Here is a 7287-nt window from a genome sequence, read left to right on the forward strand (position 1 = left end):
GCCAGAGGCGTGATAAGTTTTCATATTTGGGTGACAGCGGTGCGTGCCGGTGGGCATTAATCAAGTGCTGTCACCTGCCAGGCCGCTGGATGGACGACGCTAAATCAATGGCGTGACATTGAGCTCCATATATCTGCTGGACACTGCTCAGCTCCAGCTGTTTATCCTGTACACCCCTTTGTTCACCCCCCTCTCTCTTTCTCTCTCTCTCTCACCCTCTCCTCCATGTCCGGTCCCCCACATCTCCCTCTCCATCTCTGTCCTCACTCTTATGTGGCTAATTCTAAATTATGATAATGATAGTCCTCTGTTTTCACGGAGGAGGATTTTTTAATTACAGTGAAGCATATCAGCGGGACTTGCTATCGTTGGGGTTAGGTTTTGGCATGTGCTCCTGTGGTTCAGCCCTGAGGTCCTGTAAAGCAACAACATCAAGGAGTCTGACTCCCCAGCGAGCTGACATGCTGTTAAAATGGCTCCCTGATGCTCATATCCTACTTGGCTTTGCATGCAACTGCCTGCTGGATGAATATAGGATAAGAAAATTAAGGCGTAAAAAGGTTTTTGGGTGTCTGTGGGGCTCCAAAGGGTCTCTGGATCTGTCTGTCCTTCCTCCCACATTGTCCTCCTCCCTCCGTCTTTACCCCCTTTTACTGCCTTCTCTCTCATTGGGTGCCTCTCATTTGTCTTTTTATATATCCTCCCTTCCTTCCTCTGTCCTCGTTCCCACTGATCTAGATATAGAATGGGCGGCAACAATGGGATAGTATATCCAATGCTTATTATATGGCTCTTCACAATGTAAGTAGAACGCTCCATTGACTTGAATGGGATTTCCCAAAGTTCTACCGGTCATTATTTCTTGATAGAGGACCTCTGAAAAACAGTAATGACCGTTGTCAATGGCAACGGAGTTTGTGCTTCTAATTCAGGTCTTTCATATCACTTCGCTAGTAAGACGTTGCTAAGCAACATCTGAAACAATCTGTGTGGTGAAATATTTATTTATTAGCCGAAGCCACGAAACGGTAGCTTTTGCTAAAGACACATTGTGGTAAGTTTATTTTCTCGTTTTGGCAAGTAGCCGTATAATAAGCGAGATAAAGTATAGAACGCAGGTCATTATCGGGAAAATAAATACCTTCAGGGCGAAACAAGACCGGTTCGCCCTGTCGGTCCTAAATTCTCCCAATAATGACCAGCGTTCTATACATGACCCCTTACTAGTTATAGATCAGTGGGAACGAGCCTGGAGGAGAGGGGTTGAGAATGGGCCTGGGTCTGTCTGTCCTTCCTCCCACCTTGTCCTCCTCCCTCCCTCCCTCCATCTTTGCCCCCTTCTACTGCCTTCTCTCTCATTCTCATTCTCTCTCTCCCCTCCCCACTGGGATCACAGCTGATCCTGTCAAATGACATTCTTGATGGCATTTGTATGTCTCACTCCTCCGGAGAAGGTCACCTCCAGCGTGGGTCGGTCAGAGCTTGAGAGTGTAAATGGCGGCTTCATTTACCCTCCAGAGCTCCTCCAGCAAGCCCTAAGCCACCTCTACTCTTCAGCTTGGGAGGGCTGGGGTTGGCAGAGGGCGTCTATGGAAAACGTTTTATCAGAACAAATAATTAATATTCTGTCACAATCCTTCTCTCTGTGCGTGTGCCATTATTTGGGACATACTTGTTGACATTTTCTTGCACACTTTTTTTTTTTGATGCGTCATTGGTCCGGTGCCTTTCCAGTCAAACTGGAAAATACTGCCTTTAGAAAAAACAGGGTCTGGATGAAACACCTGAAATGACTAGAATTATTCAACGGATGACTGTGGCAATTAAAGTGGGGCTGGCGTGCATACAGCAATTTCCCGCATATACAGTACGCCGCAGGACAGTTTTATGCAAGTTAAAAGAAAACCATATTAACTGCCCCCTGTATTAACCTCATAGCTGAAGAAAGTTTGCAAAAATCAATGATCAAAAATGAAAAGCCGCGGCTAATAGTCTAGAAATTACGGTAGTGCCCGCGCTAATGGAGCCGGTTTGTTAAAATTGTTGAAGTAGTGTGTGCATGTGCATCATTGAGGTGTGAAAATAGCATCTACTGTAACATCTGAGCTAGATTGTTCAAAGGAATAAAGTACACGTTACTGTGTGTGGCGTGTGTAAGACACCTGACTGCAGGTACTTGTGTAGGTAAGGAATGTGTGCATGTTTGAAAGAAAAAATAAAAGGCCACAATGATCACACTTTAGATGGATCTACCTATTGTACCAAGTCTTTAGGAGAACTTTCCAAACAACCTTCATGAATCTTAAAACTGCTAAAGTACTGCAGTCTGCAACAAAAATGAAGTTCAAAAAGCAAATGGTGGCACAAACTTTTTATAAGCCTGTATAGGTCAAGAAATGTAGGGTCCCTGGGTCCCATCTTAACCCTCCTATTGCCCCCACTGATCGCAAAAGCACAAGTGCCACTTGACACACTGTTCCCCCTACCCCAATAGTCAGGAAAGACGCTGTAACCAAATTACATCAGTTTTCAAATGTTTATTAAAACCATTCAAGGTGCAAAGGGGAGATTTCACTGGAACTCAACCACCACCTAAGAAGGAAATTGCACATTAGACCAAGAACAATGTTTGACTCCACAGTAAAGATGCAAATGAAAGAAATGGGGTCCTACCTCCTGGTTTGGAGTCCTCCACTACTGTTTAGGGGGATAGCGATTAGCAAAGCTCTTGCGCTTGTGCGGTACTTTACTTGGAGCAGCTGGAGCCATTTTACTACTATAGGGAACTATAGGGGGAGGAACCATCTTTTCAAAGCCTACGTCGGTCCAGGCATTTTTGCCCTGTTCGTAATGGGTAGAGAAGTGGGTCACAGTACCACGTGGAAGCTGTCCAGTGATGAACATGTGAAAGAACTGGTCATCCAACTCTGGGTAGGGATAACCGGGACCAGAGGTCTCCAGGTAACTGGGCTCTGGGGCGCTAGTTTCTGGGGCACCGATTTCTGAGGAGCTGGGCTCAAAGTCAACAACTGGGAAAGGACCATACAGTGGCAACTCAGAATCATGGGACTCGGATGCATCATGACCATACTCAAAAGTAGAAAGCTGCCGAATGACTTTCCCTGGTTTGTAGATCTGCTCAAATGGCGATGGTGGTGGTGGAGGTGGTGGAACCAGACTGATTTCAGGAACTGCACCAGGAATGGCCTCAGGAACTGCATCAGGAATTGCCTTCATGACCACATACATAGGAGTTTCGACCTCCTCAACAGTGTCAGGCACAGCTGGGTCTTCTTTAGAGGAACCAAACCGGCTTGGATGTGGCTGCATTAGGCCACTGCTAGGCTGAGAAGGCCAAGCATCATGTCCTTAAATAAAAAAAGAAATCTGTAAGAGCACAGTTGAAAATATCCTCTAGTTGCTTTTTTTTTTTTTTCTTTTTTAAAAACATTGCAAGACTTTACCTCCAATTGGATAACCACAGACATTCCAGACCAGGATAGTCAAAAGCCATGCCCTGAAAAACAGTTCAGCATATATTTGGGTGCAAATCCTTCAGATTAACTTCTGTTTCATATTGACTGTTCAAGCCCCACAATTATATTTTAAAAGCATACTTGTACAACAACAAGATTAAAACAAAGACTTCCTTACCACAAAACTAACCCAACTGCCATGATGCCACACACCTATTCCACCAAACAAACTGGGAAGAGAACTAGTGTGTTTTCTGAAGCCTGTTGAGGGGAATTTATAGGGAGGAGCCAGCAGACCTCAGCCAATGAAATGCTTTGATCACTAATGACAGTCAGCTGAAAATGATCACTTAGGCATTTGATGATTTGTGGCCATTTATCCAATTATTTATGCACATTGTTTTCATATTTTATCAAACCCTCATATCTATGTGAATATACATCTGAAATTCGTCTACAAAAAAGCTACAATCTTTGCTCCAATAAAGAGATCCGGTATCTTGAGATTTTTTCTATGGGAAAATAACATGGGGATCTTGAATTATTGCACCTGTTAAACTGTCGCGGGGACAAAGAAATTGGACATGCAGACGCTTTGCGCTACACAGTTTTGTCCTCTCCCCTTGAGTGGATACTGTGATCTTCGGTATAGGTGAAGACGGCACGCTTTGATCGTTGCTACCCAGAGCTAACTTACAATGCAACTTGCCATAGATAGTTAGCTTCAATCAAAGATCATTAAGGGCGGAGCAAGATACTTCATGAGAAGCCACTTCCTGGAACCCGAATCACAAGAGGGGGGGGGGGGGGGGTCAAAATCCCCCTTTATGCAGAGCAGAGGCAGCGACTGTTCCATTGAACCCATGAATATAGGTGAAATGTGCTGTTCTCTTTGGCGTCACAAGGTCCCAAGTGAAATATTATCTGACAAAAGAAATACTGGACAGAGAAGCTGTAGTGCATTATAAGAAGTTTTAAACTACACTATGCAAACAAATTCAAACTTCAGAAAAATCAGTTTAACCTGAAAATATCATCTACTTATTTGCTGGATTTGCACTAAAAAAAAGTACACATTCAGGTTATTCTGATAACTTGACAATAAAGTACAACTATTCACCGCTTTAAAGGTATCAAATGCAGTTTCAGATCATAGGGCCCCCCACCAGTGTCAGAGTATTTATATTTTGCCATCGTCAATAATTGACCAGCTAATGTTCCATAATGTCATTGGGACACAAGGCCCTGTCAGCTGTGTGCGATTTTCATTGAGTTGTTTACAATGAATGACTTTAGAGCAAGCCATTACATTAAAGTAAAATAAAAAAAAATTTTTGCATAGGATGCCTTTAATTACTTATGGTAGCGCAAGGACCCACCTAAACCTACATTTGTTTATGCCAACAACCACCCCTATGCTTGAGAGGGAGTAGCACTCATTTATGAACCAAGCATAGAATCCAGCACAGACCTAAGGGCAGGAATCATCTTAAAAACAGGGCAGAGGTAAAGAGTTAATATTCTGTATGTGTGGCATTGTACCTGCCATTCATGAGAAAACTGACGAAGTTTGACTTTATGGATAGTGCCCATACTGACAGAGCTCGTTTATGGTCATTGCATGCTTGGAAGTGAGATGTACTGTATGCATGTGGATCTTACCTCCCTACTCTTTCCCCTACTTATGGCAAAAGCACAGTTCACTTGTTAAGCTGAGAACTAGGCAGATCACAGTTGCTGCATCGGTTTCACATAATCTTGAGTAGACCAGGTCTTCACCAAAAAACAAAAGCCCTACATCACACCAACAACTGACCAATCACAAGGTAGTAACCAAAAAAGGTAATTCCAGCTTCTTTTGGAACAAAATGGCAAATTTGTTAAAAGTCCCAACATCACGTAATGCTGTCCCCTCCCCAGTATAATCAGGAAAGACACTGCAACAAAATCACTTCAGTGTAAAATGTTTATTAAATCAAGGCAAGGAACATTTTCTTGCCCTGGCATTTCCTGTGAAGTCAGCACCACCTAAGAGGTAAATTGCACATTAGAACAAGAGCAATGTTTGACTCCACCGTAAAGATGCAAACGAAAGAAATGGGGTCCTACCTCCTGGCTTGGAGTCCTCCACTACTGTTTAGGGGGATAGCGATTAGCAAAACTCTTGCGCTTGTTCAGTACTTTGCTTGGAGCAGCTGGAGCCATTTTAGAAGGAACTATAGGGGGAGGAACCATCTTTTCAAAGCCTACGTCGGTCCAGGCATTTTTGCCCTGTTCGTAATGGGTAGAGAAGTGGGTCACAGTACCACGTGGAAGCTGTCCAGTGATGAACATGTGAAAGAACTGGTCATCCAACTCTGGGTAGGGATAACCGGGACCAGAGGTCTCCAGGTAACTGGGCTCTGGGGCACTAGTTTCTGGGGCACCGATTTCTGAGGAGCTGGGCTCAACGTCAACTGGGAAAGGACCATACAGTGGCAAATCATCATCATGGGACTCGGATGAATCATGACCATACTCAAAAGTAGAAAGCTGCCGAATGACTTTCCCTGGTTTGTAGATCTGCTCAAATGGCGATGGTGGTGGAGGTGGTGGAACCAGACTGATCTCAGGAACTGCACCAGGAATGGCCTCAGGAACTGCATCAGGAATTGCCTTCATGACCACATACATAGGAGTTTCGACCTCCTCAACAGAGTCAGGCACAGCTGGGTCTTCTTTAGAGGAACCAAACCGGCTTGGATGTGGCTGCATTAGGCCACTGCTAGGCTGAGAAGGCCAAGCATCATGTCCTTAAATAAAAAAAGAAATCTGTAAGAGCACAGCTGAAAATATCCTCTAGTTGCTTTTTAAAAAAAAAAAAAAAATTGCAAGACTTTACCTCCAATTGGATAACCACAGACATTCCAGACCAGGATAGTCAAAAGCCATGCCCTGAAAAACAGTTCAGCATATATTTGGGTGCAAATCCTTCAGATTAACTTCTGTTTCATATTGACTGTTCAAGCCCCACAATTATATTTTAAAAACATACTTGTACAACAACAAGATTAAAACAAAGACTTCCTTACCACAAAACTAACCCAACTGCCATGATGCCACACACCTATTCCACCAAACAAACTGGGAAGAGAGCTACAGTAGTGTGTTTTCTGAAGCCTGTTGAGGAGAATATATAGGGAGGAGCCAGCAGACCTCAGCCAATGAAATGCTTTGATCACTATCAGCTGAATGTGATTGCTTTGCCATTCAATCACTTGTGGCCATTTATTTAATCAGAATGACACGCCCAATCTGGTTCGCAGGAAAAAACAACTTTTTTCTGGCTCAAGCTCCGAACCAAGTGCCACATTCCGAACTGGCTTTTGTTCTGAGTAGTTCACATGTTGGTTCGCAAACAGGAACAGATTGGTACTCTGTCAGTAGAAAAAGGCTACTATTCATGGGTTTCAGCAAAGATCATTAAGGGGCGGAGCAAGATACTTCATGAGAAGCCACTTCCTGGAACCCGAATCGCAAGAGGGGGGGTCAAAATCCCCCTTTATGCAGAGCAGAGGCAGCAACTGTTCCATTGAAGTCTATGGACATAGATCAGAATTTCAACTATATGCTAAAATCTCCATTCTCTAGAGTTAGGAATGTGAATTTTGGGCACGGTTTCATGACCCTCAACCCCTTCTGACCACTTCAGGTACATTTTTAGCATTTTTGAGCATTCCCGTCTGGAGAAAATCGACTTTATATCAGGTGTGCCCCTCTTGATTATTCTGCTTATGTTGGCCGGTTGCTACGTACGCTCTACCTTGACAAC

The 7287-nt window shown here is 43.8% G+C and overlaps 2 long non-coding RNA genes across 2 annotated transcripts; both read right to left on the reverse strand.

The window, feature by feature from the left end:
• Window positions 1-2522: 2522 nt before the first annotated feature.
• Window positions 2523-3722, reverse strand: LOC134089541 (uncharacterized). The gene is made up of 4 exons (XR_009940071.1): window positions 3655-3722; window positions 3465-3517; window positions 2674-3368; window positions 2523-2592 (listed from the first exon to the last, which is right to left on the reverse strand). It is a non-coding gene; the product is annotated as an uncharacterized LOC134089541 (long non-coding RNA).
• A 1706-nt stretch (window positions 3723-5428) lies between these two features.
• On the reverse strand, window positions 5429-6630 carry LOC134089542 (uncharacterized). Its single transcript, XR_009940072.1, has 4 exons — window positions 6548-6630; window positions 6358-6410; window positions 5586-6268; window positions 5429-5504 (listed from the first exon to the last, which is right to left on the reverse strand). It is a non-coding gene; the product is annotated as an uncharacterized LOC134089542 (long non-coding RNA).
• Window positions 6631-7287: the final 657 nt, after the last annotated feature.

This window comes from Sardina pilchardus, chromosome 8 (genome assembly GCF_963854185.1).
Source record: "Sardina pilchardus chromosome 8, fSarPil1.1, whole genome shotgun sequence".
In the NCBI taxonomy this organism is placed as follows: Eukaryota; Metazoa; Chordata; class Actinopteri; order Clupeiformes; family Clupeidae; genus Sardina; species Sardina pilchardus.